The sequence below is a fragment of the Thermobia domestica genome, chromosome 9 (assembly GCF_964235325.1).
Source record: "Thermobia domestica chromosome 9, izTheDome1.hap1.1, whole genome shotgun sequence".
Lineage (NCBI taxonomy): Eukaryota > Metazoa > Arthropoda > Insecta > Zygentoma > Lepismatidae > Thermobia > Thermobia domestica.
In genome coordinates this window covers 261,617,276-261,633,837 of record NC_137462.1, presented here as the reverse complement: position 1 = coordinate 261,633,837, position 16,562 = coordinate 261,617,276, and the positions used below count along the sequence as shown (strand labels likewise).

At 35.3% G+C, this 16,562-nt stretch overlaps 1 protein-coding gene across 2 annotated transcripts in view; it reads right to left on the bottom strand.

Annotated features, from left to right (window-relative positions):
* Nucleotides 1-13,553, bottom strand: part of SPR (G protein-coupled sex peptide receptor) — a 2,424,528-nt gene extending 2,410,975 nt beyond the window's left edge. For both annotated transcript variants that reach the window (XM_081726000.1, XM_081725998.1), the window contains exon 1: nucleotides 13,447-13,553. The gene's annotated coding sequence lies outside the window, so the exon portion shown is untranslated. The remainder of the gene's footprint in view (nucleotides 1-13,446) is intronic.
* Between the last annotated feature and the right edge of the window lie 3,009 nt (nucleotides 13,554-16,562).

The window sequence follows — 16,562 nt, the reverse complement described above, 5'->3', positions numbered from 1 at the left end:
TGTCACGGTGATTCCTGAGCACGCGCTGAGTGTGGTATGTCCCGATCGGACGTACCATTCACGAATAATTACCAAAGAAACTGGACATCTGGTATGCCTGAAGTGTTCTTCGTCAAATTTAATATTGTGATTTGAGTGTGTGTGTGTTGTGTGTCGTTACGGATCGTATGTTAAAATTGGACCTATCATTGAGGAATAATCACCAAAATATTTGATGCCGATAGACTTTACATTAGAAAAGCATTTGGGGCGCGAATTCTCATTCTAAACAATAGAAAATAGAATTTTCAACATTAGAGACAGAGCAAAGCCCTTTTCGTTTTGTTCTGCGAACATAACGTTTTAAAGCGAAGCTCCTTTTTAATCGAGTTAGGCATTCGTTTGACTGAATACTCGTCTGAACGTTGTTAACTAGAGTTGACATTTGGTGAATGCTCATTATTGTGTTCGTACAATCCCTTTATAATTTATATTAGTTTAACACTATGTAATATAAACACTAAATTAGTGCCTGAAAATTAAGATTTGGGTGAACTAGTATTGCCTATAAGACTTGAAATTATTTACAGTAATTACAGTTATAATTATAGCAATATTTATACTTAACAGCAGTTTCTACCGCGAGACTGAATATCCCATGATGGGTATAGGACCTGATCTAAAGAAGGTTATATGGTTGTCTGGAATTGATAGGAATTCTGTATACCCAGAATTAGGGCGATTTATACCATCATATCTCTTTCTCCATTATGAACGAAATTTGGATTTCAAATAAAACGCTGAAAATGATAACAATCCAACCGCGCAGGGTGAGAAAATATTGGTTTTAAATTGTAACAACAATTGTGAAATCTTTCAAGCTTTTTCAGTTTAACCTCCAACGATTATGCCGTTTAAGCTAAGGGAGACGATGGTTAAAGCAACTGAATGACGATGGAAGGTTTGGTAGAATGAGAAAGTGGGAGGAAACGGAAATACCCTGAAGGACACGATAATGTCCACCACAAATTTATTTGACTAGGGATTGAGCCAAAGACCCCACGCACCCGACGTAAGTGCTCTATTACTGAGCCACCGTGTCCCCTCCCCATAAACAAAATTGAGATTTCATAACAAAATATATGAAATTACATTATTAAAATATATATAATGAGAGTAGTGTAAAAATGATCGATCTGGGCCATATTAAGCCATACTTGCTCAATCCAGGTCCCACCTGATACGAAGTACTCGGTAGTCAATTGTCGCACGATACGCCATAACCCACGTACCGTCCACCCATGGAAAATCGAACATCCCGAAAATTCGTTCTCTTTTATGACTCCATTTTAGGGGTGCATTCATTCCCTTTTACGAGCACTTTTTGGGGGTGTGTTCGTTTTCTTTTATGAGCACTTTTATCAACCCTTATATAACATAGCAGCGATTACACAAGAAAGGGTACAAGCTTTTTTTTTAACATAGCAGAGCTGATAAAAGAGTATGACTTATTTTCCAACCCCTATATAACATAGCAGAGAATACATAAGAATGTGAACACATAGCAGAGAATAATGGGGGTGTATTCGTAATGAGTTTTCAACTAAATAAAGGGCAATGCTCTTGCTAATTTTTCTCCATATGTATAAACAAACATGCAAACGAATCGCAATATACCAGAAATGACTGCGGTTGAATATCCGGTTCTCCTGATAAGGAAATGCATTTATGTCCTAATCTTGGAAAAAATTATAATGTTATTTTTGTGTTTCCTGATCTGTCTTTATTCCTTCACGGAAGTACTTCGTATGTTGTGAACTTTACATTTATGTTTCTTAAACTTTAAACTATGCTAAGCATAAGTGTCGGAAGTCCTATAGAACGTCTATATTTGCCTGTGTATCTACCGACAGATATAAGAGCAAAGACGGTAAAAAAAATATCGAGGAGGATATTTTTGTAACGGGATGCCGTACTCTAGTGGTTACAGTGTTGGATTCATGTCTGCGTGGTCCCTTGTTCGATTTCCGGCCGGTGCTTCCCCAATTTTCGGCGTCCACTTATCGTCGTGAGGCAAACTGGGAAGTCACGTGAAAACAAGATGTGACGGCTACTAGGACTGGATAACTAGTGATACATCTGTTAGAGACAGAGCGACGCAGTGTGATCATCACGTGCTCGTCGCTAAGCTAGACGTAATTCAGCCGATCGCTAGCAGATGGCGCTGGAGCAGGCTTAGGCTCGCAAATGAGCTGTTATACCAAGTGGTGGTGATTATTATTATTATTATTATTATTATTATTATTATTATTATTATTATTATTATTATTATTATTATTATTATTATTATTATTATTATTGGTAATTGATTATGTTTCCAAAGAATAGGTTCCATCTCCTACGTTAACTCTCCATTCAAACTGGAAGTGGTAGAAATTAACCATTTCCAGCGTAAACATTTATCGCCATAGAACAAAAATTATAACATATAGCTACAATCGTTTTTCTCTAATAGATTCAACATATCAGTGGAACATATCACTACCACTTTCAACATCCTACGAAAACCGGAAGTGGTTAAAACTTACTAATACTTCCGATTTCAATACTGATTTCCTTAGAGCAAAACCGGTAAAGATATCGTAAAGACGTGTTTTGCAATTAGTTCAATGTCTCAAAAATAGGTTTCATTTTCTCCCTTAATCCTCTATTCAAACCGGAAGTGGTAGAAATCAACCAGTTCAGGTTTAAACGGTGAATGTTATAGAACACAAACAGTAATAAATGGCAACAAATGTTTTGGATTCACATTTATCGTCCAAAAAATGAGTTTTCTCTCGGGATCTATCTATCTGTTCAAATCTGAAGTGCTGAAATACAATTTCCAATTCAAATAGGAAAAATCTGCAGTGAAACATATTATTATTGTGGTACTGAATATGTATAAAAAATACCTGCTTGTCACCATCTATTTACGTTTTATCCAATATACGAACAGTGTTGTAACCAGAAATTGTAGCCTAAGAGAGACGATGATTAAGCCAAGCGAATGATAATGGAAGAAATGGTAGAATGGAAAAGTCCGAGGAAAACCCACGGACACGATGCTGTCCATAAGTTTACTTGATCAAGAATCGAACCAGGGACCCCAAGCACCATAGACAAACACTCTGTCACTGTGGCACCGTGCCCCCAGCCAGATCAGAGAAAGAGGGTGTGTCAGTCCATTTTTCCTTGCTAGTTGATTGTTCTCGTGTAAAATCGCCGAAACGTTTGTGAAATGTGACAACTCAATTTCAAGAGAACATTTAAAACATCAATATAATAATAATAATAATAATAATAATAATAATAATAATAATAATAATAATAATAATAATAATAATAATAATAATAATAATAATAATAATCGCAACACACAGTATTTTGGTTCCGTACTAGATCAAACTAATACCATATATGCAACTGTTGACGTTTTGTAGTGAAGGAAGACAGAAGAATCATGAAATAAGAGGCAGAGCTGTAGGCAGAATTGTGATATCTCTATGTCAAAATTGATAATGTGAAAATGTAAAAGTTGTATGAAAGTAAACAGCAGCGACAACTAACAGAAATATATTCACTCGATAGTTTTGAATTCTTATTATTTAATTTTCATATATATATATATCTTAATGCATCATACTGTGAGAAAAATGTGCATAAACGCATTCCTAAAGTATTAGTTTAAAATACAAAACAATACTAGTCACTGTTTAAACTTCTTTTTGTAATGGAGTATTAAGTAGGAACAACGGTTTCTATTTAAATTATTATTCTAATTTTAAAATGTTATATTGTCTTCACACTAATATCATTTACGATGTAGTGATGGAATGGATTACGTACCACTGGGGCACTTATGTCATGATTTTTGTCCAGATCATACTGGTCTAACTCTGGCCTCTGAGACCCAGACAGATCCGTGATCTGGGCAGACTTAGGCAGATCTGATAGCCAGGAAAGAACGCGGTGAACCGAACAAACCTGATAACCTGGTAAGGTGGCGACCACATGGACACCTGTATCAGAGCTTTTGTCCAGGTCACGCTGGTCTGGCTTTGGTTTCTCAAAACCAGACAGGTCAGGTAACCCGGACAGCCTCGTAGATTGAGGCAGATTTGAAGGTTCGGAAAGACGAGGTGAACAGAAGAGATCCGCTGACCTGGACAGACCCGGTAATGTGGCGACCACTGGGGCACCTGTGTCATCATTTCTGTCCACGTCACTCTGGGCTAGCTATGGCTTCTCAGACCTAGATAGATCCGGTGATCCAGACAGACACAGACACTCAGGCAGACCCGATGGCTCGGAAAGGCGCGGTGAACCGAACAGACCTGAGAACTCGGACAAACCTGGTAACGTAACGACCACTCGGACATCTGTCACGACTTCTGTCCAGGTCACCCTGGTCTGGCTCTGGCTTTTCAGGCCCAGACAGATCCAATGACCTGGACAGATCCAGAGACTCAGACAGACCTGATAGCTCGGAAAGACAGGCTGACTTTTCGAGACGAGACTGCAATTTCAGCACACCTTTTTGAGACAAATCAACTCAAATTTTATCTCGCGGGAAACAGTAACTAAAGTTTTATACATTCACTTGATTAATTTTGATAATCCTTCGTAAGAAATACAATTTTAATGATTCCTTTTCTTTATTTATAAGTATCACGCCTTTATATCCCTATACATCTTGCAATTATCTTTCAGTGCAATACATTGACACTATTAATACATAGATACATACATGGTTTGTCTAGTTTACCGGGTCTAATGGATCTTGAGTCTTATTGCCTCTGAGTCATGAATCACAAACTTTAATCATTGTTGTTGTATGTGAGGTTCATTAGGCTCAGTTATTTTTAATTTCTAAAAAAAAAAAAAAAAAAAAAAAAAAAAACAACTTTATCTTACGTTAAAGTAGTCTCTCCGGCAACACTGTCTGATCATTAACCACCAATTTTAATTAGCAAGTTGAATTTTTATTACCAAACTTAAAGGCTGGGGAGATGTATCGTATGTGTAATAACAATCAACTATACTGGAAAACCAAGGTAAAGGAAGACAGCCATGGATAGTATCTAAACATGTCATCCCGGTTTACGTATTGGAACAAAGGAAAAACAATAGAAAACGTCAATCAGGATAGCCAGCTACTGAATTTGAGTTTGGGACCTTTTGATTGCGAAGCTGAGTGGCTAATACATTAGATTACTTTTCTCCTAAAATTAAACACATTAAATGATGTCACTACGTAAACAAAGTTCAAACGTTCAGGTGACTCTGTGTTTGATCTCCATTAAATGCCCAAAATCTCTGGTGAAAATTCAAGTAGGACTCAGGTTATACTGAAAACAATAACTCCCTCCCATATACCATGGGCACTGAAAAGGTTGTTCAATTTCAGCCAATCAATTAAAAGCATAAAAATCTTTTATAGTAAACTAGCAGAATACCCATTCTTCGCAGGAGGAGAATACGTTTCATTTTGGACATAAAGGGTACCAAAACTGTCACCAATCAACTTAGGGACTTCAAAAACTATTACTTCAATACTAATATTGGTTATTTTAATTTATTTTTACATGTCCCCACAAACTATAAATTCAACACTAATATTGGTTATTTTCAATTATTTTTACATGTCCCCACTTAGAAGTACTAATGGGGGCCGAATTTGAACTTAAAGTCATCGGAAGTCATATATATATATCCTCCCTCAAGTTGTACTTTCAAAGTGAAGTAATAACATCCATCCTAGGTCCGAACCTCATCTATTTTGAAAATTTAATCGAGATTTTTTGAGATATTTGATCGAGATTTGTAACTTAATAACTCTTGAACCACCTGATCGAGATCAAATGGTTCAATAGCTGTTAAGTTACAAACATAAACACTTTCGTTTTTATATTTTTATGGTGAATAATCTTCTAATTCAACACTTATAAAATTGATATTTGTTACTTTTACTCAGTGGCGGCTAATGTTAGTGTTGCAGCGTTGCGCAACGACCAAAGTATTTCAAGAAAAAAATATTATCATCAATAGTAGTAAAAAACAGAACAAATATTTTTTAATACTTGCATATATACATTTTAAATAACATATTTTTTTATCTCTGTAGCTGTCCGTTCCGTTAATCCGTTTTAAAAAGCGAAAAATAATCCGTCACAGAGTCTCTAATTTACATTGTGTTGCAGCGAGCATGCAACCACCAGATTCCTTCAGCGCGGCAATTGGAGCAAATGTTAAGTCTCCTTTCCCCTATCTCAGAAGTTAAAGGGACTGGTCGTAGCAGTGCTTCTGCAACACAGCACGGTTTCCAGTGAACGAGAAGTTTTTTCACGCTAAATAAGATTTCTGAATTTTCTTTCACTAGCAATTAACAAATGGAATTTCTTTTTATACATTCATATTTTTAAATTACGGGACCATACTGAAGCAAATCAATATAATGACAATTAAAAAAAGTGATTGCAAAATTACAAAATAAGAAAGAAAATATTTAGTAGAGGAGAAAACAAATGAAAGTAAACCCGCATTTACAAGTTAATTCTTAGCTTATATTGATAATGAAGGCTTCTTCTACAGTAATTTGTGAATGAAATATTAATAAGTCAGTATGTAGAATCGCTCCCCCCCTCTGTGGATAGTATTTTAGTATAAATATATTTCTTTTATAAAATAAGTATATTTTATACTCTTGATAATTTCCACATAAAACTGTATGATGGGGAACGCCACATTGAATTTGGGACTAGTTAGCAATGCTCAGGGGCGTAGCCACGAGGGGGTCCACCGGGTCCATACCTCCCAAAAATTTCGAAACTTGACTAACATTTGTAGACTTTCTTAATAAACTATACTTTTTTTTTTTAACACAGAAACGATTGATGTAGGCTAAATATTTTATTTTACGCCTCATCATGTACTATTCTTTTCTTATAAAAACAATCGTTCTATCATTTTTTCTAAAAATATAGGTGACAGTAAGTAAGAATTACTTATCGTCTCTTCGGGTGGAGTATAATACAGGTTCCATATTATGTAGACGCATTAGACCTCCCTCAAATACTTTGGACCCCTCCCAGTTAACATTTCTGGGTGTAGAACTGGCAGTGCTGTTTGTTTTGATGTTCTTTGATTTTTTGGCTTCTGTTATATGCTGATCCTTCATCTTTCCAGAACATATCACATTAGTAAACATTGTTTCGCCTCATGTGGAAGTGTATTGTGTTCATCGTGCATTGCGTAACAAGCAAGACGGATGATTTGGAATGTAGTTTTTTTCTTTTACGCACATGTGTGTGTGTTGATATATGAATATGTGGCATTAGGAATTCATATACCAGTACCTATTTTGTATCAGCTGTTTTGGTTTTTAATTATTAGGTTACTTTAATTCTGTAAATAACCTACAAATTCTGAATGAATTGTATACCATGACTTCTGTAAATAACTTACAAAAAACATTGACCAGCTTTCAACTGAGGAAAAATTTGCAATTAAGGCTTAGACAAAACAAGCAAAAGGCAATTCAGGAGAGTTTTCGAAAAAAAAAATCCAGTTTAAATTTATAGGATATCTTATGCAGTAGTGTTGTCTACACCAGATACATTTCCTCAATTTATTTTAAATTTTCCTGGATAAACTGTGAATAACGTGTGTTCAATGTACATTTTTTATAACACTAATCTCTGCTACGAACTCTCTTCAGTCAACGCTGAAGAGGAATTCGGATCACTGTCAAGGACTGAGTTTGCTAGTATGAAACGTTCCCAATAATCTAGAAAAAATATTTAGTGTATCTACAAAGCTTTGAAATTAATATTAACAGTACCTATGGCGTCACGAAAAGACGAAAAGTTTTTTTCCACATGAGGAAGAATTGACACTTTCAAGGAATTGAATGTCCCAAGAAAGGTTATCACCATTGGTTATGCTTTCCATCGAAAAAGACCTGACAATAAGAATACCAGAGTTCAACCAGCATGTATTAGACAGATTTGCTCCAACCAAAGAGAGGAGAATGAACTTACTAATTAATTAAGGTGATTAATCGGATAAAATGTTCTGCATTTTTTTATTTTTTAAAAACAGAATTTTATTTAATTTAACATGTCACATAGCATTTGCATCTAAAGTTATACTGATTAGTCAATGAGTCAACTTTATATCTTCTGTCTCTTATCGTTCGTACTGCAACACCCGAAACCACAATCCACCGGCCGCCACTGCTTTTACTGGTACTGACAATGCTCCACGCACAGTTGAAGTAGTTACGACGCTACAGGACAATAGGTAAAGAAATGAAATATTTCAGTTTTACGTCCCACGATTATGCCGGCTAGGCTAAATGAGACAGTGATGATGAGCAACAAATGAAATAGTAGAATGAAGAAAGTGGGAGAAAACGGTAGAACCCCGAGATAACTCACGCAGACGGTGCTTATCCACCTCAAAGTTCACTTAGCGCGCGCTGGTATCAAACCAAAGATCCCCATGCATCAGAGGTGAACGCTCTTCCACTGAGCTACCGCGGCCTCCAGGACGAAAGGAATTAATCGCTCCCCGTCTTCCCTCAGACCCTTGTACTTCAGGGCTGCACCCAAACGGAAACTATATTTAATTAGCAGCGAAATGATTGATGTAACCTAAAGATTTAATCTTACAATTGATATGTACTCTTTCTATTCTTATAAGACATCTAAATCTATAATTTTTCTGACAATAGAGGTGGCGCAATATTTAACAATTACTTCTTGTCTTTTTGGATGCAGCATAATACTGGTTCAATACTACGAAGACATAGTACCTTGTAGTATTGGTCTTATGGTATTGGACTTTGGATTACTCCCAACAGAAATTTATAAGTGCGCGCCTGCTGTATTGTAATGTAACGCAAGCAGTAACTATTAGTTTCAATATACAAAATAATAAGAAATAAATAAATAAAAATTCTGCCCCCCAAAATGTCTCTGCCCCTTTGCTTGTTCCCCCAGGAAATTAAAGCTGGTGCCGTCACTGAACAAGAGTCATTTTAAAATGAACACTAAAAGCAGATCAACATCCTTTGCAATTTAGAGAAGGAGTTTTTGAAAGAAAGTAGGTCATGTCTGACATATTAAAGATTATATCCCGTCATTCGCTGAAGGGATCGATGAAAAATATGGAAGAAACTTGACCTGCAGCATGATTCTAAATAAGAATATCCCAACTGAAAAGCAAGAATGCGAATCATTGACCTACGCTGAATTTGATGTTATCTGTCATTGTAGATGTTCCCATGTTAATAATTATTTTCAAAATGCATAGTAGGTATTATAGATTGAAAGAAAATTTCGGATTATAAATATGAGAGCCAAGGCCCTTAAGTAAATGTGAAATATATATTTTTCGCCGTAGTCTCACGTGTATAAGATGTACTTTTCTATATAAAAATAAAGTAAAAAATAAGTGTTTGTGGCTAATACATGCGAGAAAATTCCCACATCTAACAACACAATGCCGCTTCCTTGGTACACGTGACCTTGACGGATGAATCATCATTATTGTTAGGTTAGCGTTGCCTGCCATTCAATTAAGTATGAAGAACACAGTAGCACTTAGTACACGTGACCTTGATGAATGAATCTTCATTGTTGCTGGGATAGCATTGCCTGCCATTCAATTAGGTGAGAAGAATACAGCAGCATTTACTTGGCACACGTGACCTTGACGGATGAATCATCATTATTGTTAGATTAACGTTACTTGTCATTCAATGAAGTGGGAAGAACACAGCACCGCTTACTTGGTACACGTGACCTTGACGAATACATCATCATTGTTACTGGGATAACGTTGTCTGCCATTTAATTAAATGGGAAGAACACAACAGCACCTACTTGGTACACGTGACTTTGACAGGTGAGTAAGCATTGTTGTTGGGTCAACGTTGCCTGCCATTCAATTAAGTGAGAAGAACACAGCATCACTTACTTGGTACACATGATCTTGTCGAATGAATCATCATTGTTGTTGGGATAACGTTGCCTGCCATCTAATTAATTGCGAAGAATACAGCAGCACTTACTTGGTAAACATGGCTTTGACGCATGAAATATCATTGTCGTTGGGTAACATTACCTGCCATTCAATCAAGTTAGAAAAGCATAGAAGCACTTATTTGTTACACATGTACTTCAAGCATGAGTTACCATTGTTCATAAGGTATTTGCTATGCAATGAAGGTGAAATAGTTTCTACAGCTATAGATTCTTTTAAAGAGAATGTTTGTACTAGAAATGAAGTTATGTGGACGTGTAGAAGCTGTGTTTCTATTTTCAGTTGATTTCACAAAGCTGACACTCAAAACGTTCTTCCAAAGGCCCTTCTAAACCGAATTATCAGTACCTATAATCAGTTACCAGAAACTGTAGACATTTTTAACATGTGATTATACTTTCAGATCATCTATAAATAAGCTATTTTTGTAATGTCGCTGTTGTGTTGTACCATCTTGAACTTAAATTGTTATTAAAGTGTTATGTTATCAGATTGTTAAAATGTTTCAGTGTAAAATGGCCTAGTGCTCTATTTGAAACCTGTTATAATTAAATGAATAAATAAAAAACAGTTTCCAGGTTATTTGTGGCACGTTAATATGTTTTCTAAAATTATAGGCAAACATTAAATATGCGGCTTATATACACGAAATATCGTTAATCATTACATCGTAGCGTCATCGCGTAAATCTTTCCTTAAGGCGACACCTTATTAATATACACCATTTCATATGACACCCATTTACTGATGGTATATCTAGTATCATCATTGAATGTTACTCGTACAAACTTATAGAAATCAATAGCTTGACCACCACCAACAACAAAGAGGATTATTCTATCACAAGTTGTCCATTCATTTTTTATTCTGAAATGTATGATAAAAGTCTCGCGACACTGGAATTAGAAAACTCTGTTTTATACTAAAAGAGAAAGGAGAACTAAGGCAGTGATATATATTTTGGCCGAGTAAGACTGCGATAAGAACGGAAGAACCAGAATAATAGAAAGACTAATAAAGCATATTCAAAACGGGAAAATTTGAGAAATGAAATTTCCAATTTCACGTCTCGCGGAGAATTCTTAAATCTCCGTTAAGCCACAGCTGATGGACGGTTATTGAAAGTTAATGATTATAAAATAACCAATGAAGTGAGGGGATGAGAGAAAACAGGAGAATCCTCAAAACACCCACAGACATGAATCGTCCACCACAAACTTTCTGGCTTGGGATCAAACTGGGGACCCCTCGCAGCAGATATGAGTGCTCCGCCACTAAGCCACTATTTCCCAAAAGAATATTTGGGTCTAGTATTTCCCTCGTCCTTGACATTCAGAAGTTTACAGCAAACAGATTTGCATTTTAAATATTTTCAAACACGGTGAGCAAGGCAATACCGCGAAAATAATTATGGTTTGGTTTGTGAAAAAAAAAATCTCATAAGAAAAGCAATGAAACTGGCCTAAAATGCCATTTTATATGGTATAATCCTTAGAAGTTCAGAGGCATGGAAAGAGTAATGTTCTGACATCAACATTGGTTCTAGGTACTACCTTACGACTTTTCTTTTAAATAGCAAATTATTATATCGGTTTGTTTCCGTTATATATAAGTTTCAGAGGAAGAAGTGTTTTTGAAACAACTTTTTAGGAACACTGTTCTTTTTCAATAAAAACAAGTGAGTTCCCATCGTCATGTTATTGAATAAAGCAAATCATAATCAAAAAATATAACTCAAAAAGGAAACAGGATGATTCTTTATACACACACCTACATTGCTATACCCACACTATGGATTTGGAGGGTCAGCTGTTTGTTTTTATTTGCTGTTAATTTAACATCCTGTGGACATTGAAAGAAGAAGAGTTTGACAGTAAAATTCTTGTGATTTACAACATCTAGACAGAAGTTGAACAGAATCTTCGCAGAAGTGCTTTTATCACCTTGTAAATTTGGTTAAAGTGGTTGTAAAATCCAGAAAGTTGTTTCCCAGTCAGGGTCCACTGCTTGTTCAAATATGTACTTTCTGAGATGTCTCCAACATAATTTTGGTTCAGTTTCTCTTCCTTTAGTTGTGTTAGCGTTAAGAGTTATATAAAAAAATGTATGCTTAAAACTTTCTCATGACTGAATGATGAGCGTCCTTACTTTTCATATACAAGACCCAGGTTCGATTCCCTCTAGAAACTGAGGTGAGACAAATTACATTTTAATACGTAGAACCACGTCTTTTAACCTGAAAGGTACCATAAATTTTAAGCATATAAAATGTATTTCAATATAAAAGTGGAATTGCTTGTTCTAGGTATGCCGGGTTCCATTATCCGTGAAGATTGTTGTGGTTTACACTTTTATTTCGTTAAAGCAAATGTATTGTTACAACGTATGAACTTGTTGAAATTAAAATCAATTCCTTAGAGCTAGAACATATATTTATCACATACGATATGAAGAATTCTTTATAGTAAGCTACATTTGGGTGAATATTTCCGAAACTTAACACACGTCATCGTATCAACTGTTATGATTTCTGGTTGGATGTATTGTTTCTGTATATTATGACGTGATGAAATAATAATTTTAGTAAATATTTTGAAAACTGTCAAAGACAAGAAAGTATTTATTCTATATTATCATTTAGTACACAAATAAAAAAATAATTAAGCGAGTGCGAAAAATGTAATAATAACTATTTTACTATTTTCGATCAAACTGGAGTATGAATGAAACCGTACCATTATTTTGATGTCTCAAAATTTTTAGAACGATCCCTTTGGAGAAGAAACTTATAATCATTTCAAAAAATAAAACTGTAAATCCGTTACATATGGTAACATTTACATTTAGAACGCAAAGCCGCACATAACGTTTAAATGTTTTCTTCTTTTTTTTTAGTAAGATCTGTCAACAAAATATTCGAGTGAAAAATTTTACAGTAGATAAAATTATGCATATTAAAAGCAAATTTACTGTCTAAATTTTCGATAGTCATTGTGTTTTGTTTTGATTTAGACTTCCAAATTTCTTGCAAACTGAATTTTTTTCGCAGGTATAAAACTTTTATCACACAAATTACACAAAACAAAATATATATCTAGATTAAGATATTATTTAGCTACCCTTTTAAGTATTTTGAATAAATTTATACACTTGTCAATCATTGTGAAAATGTTGACAAACATAAACATGTTATGTTTACATGCTGGAAAGATCTTTTCGACGAAGGATCCAGTTTTTGACAATTGAAGAAGTTTTCATGTCACGTGTTCAGTTACATCTTCACGCTGTTAAAACGGTCATAATTTGCGAGTGGTTTCGTCTCTATGGTCGACAAACAAAAGCGAAGAAATGTGAAGTTCGAAAATTGTAGATACTCACCGATCGGTCGAAAAAAGGACCCACACAAATCGCAGTTCGCCTCGTTTTCCCGAAGCCGACGGAAACACTGGCGCTGTCTGACAATCAACTGAACCAGAGCGGGGTTGGCAGGCGGGACTTAGAAGTCTTTTCGCGCGCGCGTGTACAGTATTCGGTGTGTTAGTATGTGTGTGTGTGAAGTGATAGTCTTCTCTCAGTTCTACCACCGCTAGCTGCGCTCATCCGCGGGATCAATAGCCGGGACACTGCTTCGTCCCGTGCACAATTACTAACAATAACAGAAACAACCAACAATATGATATAGCGCCAACATAAATATTGCTTGTAAAAGGAGTAACGCGGGGCATGATGGGATAAATTGTGGTTAGGCAAGTAGCGGAGAGGGCGGGAAAAGTTATAAAACCGCACTACTCTTACCCTATACATCATATCGCATAACTCAAATAAATTATTGGTATGTTTCACGCACCCGCATTAAAGTAATTGGGTTGTTTTTAAGTAATACGGAGATAACCTGAAAGAATGGAGGAAGAGCGTGGAATCGTGTAAAATGAGGACACTTTGCGGTGTTTCATAACTTTTGTGTTGTTTCGATGCATGCGGAAGCAGCGATTGTCATTTGTTCCTGAGCTTTATTTTCCGTTATTTTAAAGTTTTTGTCTTCTGAATGTACTAAGTTGTCCTATCTTTTGTTACTCATCCGTACACAGAACGACAGTAAACATTTTTGTGGTTTTCATTTTAATGTTTTCATTGCTTCCTCGCTGTCCGTAACTTTTATCACACAATGCATGTCGGAAAATAAAATGACCAATACAGTGTCTAGTGAAAAGATAATAAAATATGCAAAAATCTTTAATAGTTATATATTTAATACTAACAATGATAGTTTGCAAGAATTAGACGAAAAACAGGAAAATTAGTACATTCGATCGAGTTCATTGTCCTGATCTTGCGTATTCTGATGAATATAATAGAGACAAGGGTTTACAACATAACATATTTGTTAGCGGTATTGAAGCAGCCAGTCCACGGAATTGAAACGAAATTAAAATTTACTCAAAGCTTCACATATATGAGGTGTGGGAATTAAAAAATCGGATTTAAACTTATGTTCTAACCCTTTAATGAAAGACTCAGACAATTGAAATATTGTCCCCTTTAGATCCCTGATTACTACACTACTCCATGGAATTTTCCAGTGTTTGAAGCAGAGCTAAAGGTCATCTTGTGTTGTCCTGTTTAAGAGTTGTGTTGCTTTCGTTTTGCAAATATCCACAAACTCGAACCTGATTCCTTTGAATACAGACTTCACTTACGAGAAAAGGAAAACGTCATTCTGTACCAGATCCGGTGAATACGGTGGGTGTTCAACTGCTGGAATCAGCATAGCAATTTACTTGATATTGCTCTTTCTTATGTGTGAGGATATTTGACTCTATTTTGGTATATAATTCTTTTCTATATTCAGATCCTCGTCCAAAATCTGTCTAACTGTTTTCGTATTGATATTGCTGAGTTCAGAAATTGCTCCATTGCTGTGGTCTCCTCGAACAATTCGGCCGCCTTTCTCCACACTTTCTTGACACAGTGCAAGAACAACCGGCGTCTCCCTTCCTTTTCTTAAACCATTTAAATATTTGCGTGCGAGATAGACAGTTAGTGATTACCATAAACTTCTCTCAATCAATTGTAAAAGTTTCTTTGTTTGTTTTTTTTTTTTTTTTTCAATTTTGTTAGGAATTTGATATTTATATGTTGTTTCATTTGAACATATAGCATGATTCCAACAGAGTTTACAGAAACGATCTGATTCTAACAATAGTCGCGGCCAGACTAACTGCTGTGCCTGCATTAAACTTTGTGTGCGGGTAGAGGGGAAGTCCTGCCCTTCTCTTCGTCATCAACGTGATCTCAAATAGCAATAGCCCTATTTCTTTACTGCCACACCTTGCAAATACTTACCACTAATGAAAAAAGAAAACAAAATAAAATTAAATACATAACATTTAAAAAAAAATCGAATTTGTGTCTACATGTATACAACAACTGATGCAGGCTTTCACAAACGGTATGGCACACACCCTCAATGAAGTATCTTATGTTGCGGGAAAAAAAATGTTAAAACAAATTTTGTCATCCGAAAGGTCTAACTTTATATGATCCATTTTATTTTTACTAAGGAGTATTTAACAATAGATAACTTAAGGGGGCAAACTACTAAATATTTTTGAAAACCTAACAAAGTTTCTTTTGTCCGTTTTTCCTAAGTGAAACGAGATAATGAAATGCAACTTACCACAATAATAGATAATGTTACTCTACATCCGAAAATACGAATCGGAAGAATTATCAGTGTTGCCATCCATAGAAATTACAGTGTGTTCAAAATTTGAATTACCCAAAAATCTAGGTTAAGGCAGCAGTTAGAAAAATGAACTCAAGGGTAGTTGATTACTTATCATGTTGTGTTGCTACCTTGTTTACTACTTTTTAAGTAATGTTTGTATTTATTTTGTAATAACTTACAGAAGTTATTACAAAATATATAAGTTATTACAAAATAAATACAAACATTCTTTACATAAACACAAACATTTGCCCCCTTAAAATCAATTTTGAGGCAGGCTGTTGATTTACCAGCCAACGCTTGTAACGATAATGCCTATTCTCATTTCTAGCTGAACCTAGTGTAAGGGTGTCACAATGGCATGTACGTTCACTATAGTGTCATCAGTTAAAACTAAATAAATAAGAAGCAGTGGGTAATGTAACAATTAGGAGTGATAAATCGAACTTATCCTCTTTGCGTGACCCGGATTCTAAGGAAAAGGTACGATATAACATAAACGGAAATCAGAGAGGCTCATGTCCCAAACACCTGCCCATGGGAGGAAAATTATCTTTCTCAGAAAGATACTAAAATTGTAATATTAATGTCAACTGCCGAATTTATCTTAAAATCATTACATATTGGAGGTTAAAACACCAGTATTGTCTTTTTTCAGAAAGATACTACGATTGTGATATTAATGTAAACTGTAACCATTATAAAAAAAAAAATGTGCGTGAACGTTTGATGAGGATCTTGGCTAGAAGATCGAAACGTCACGTGT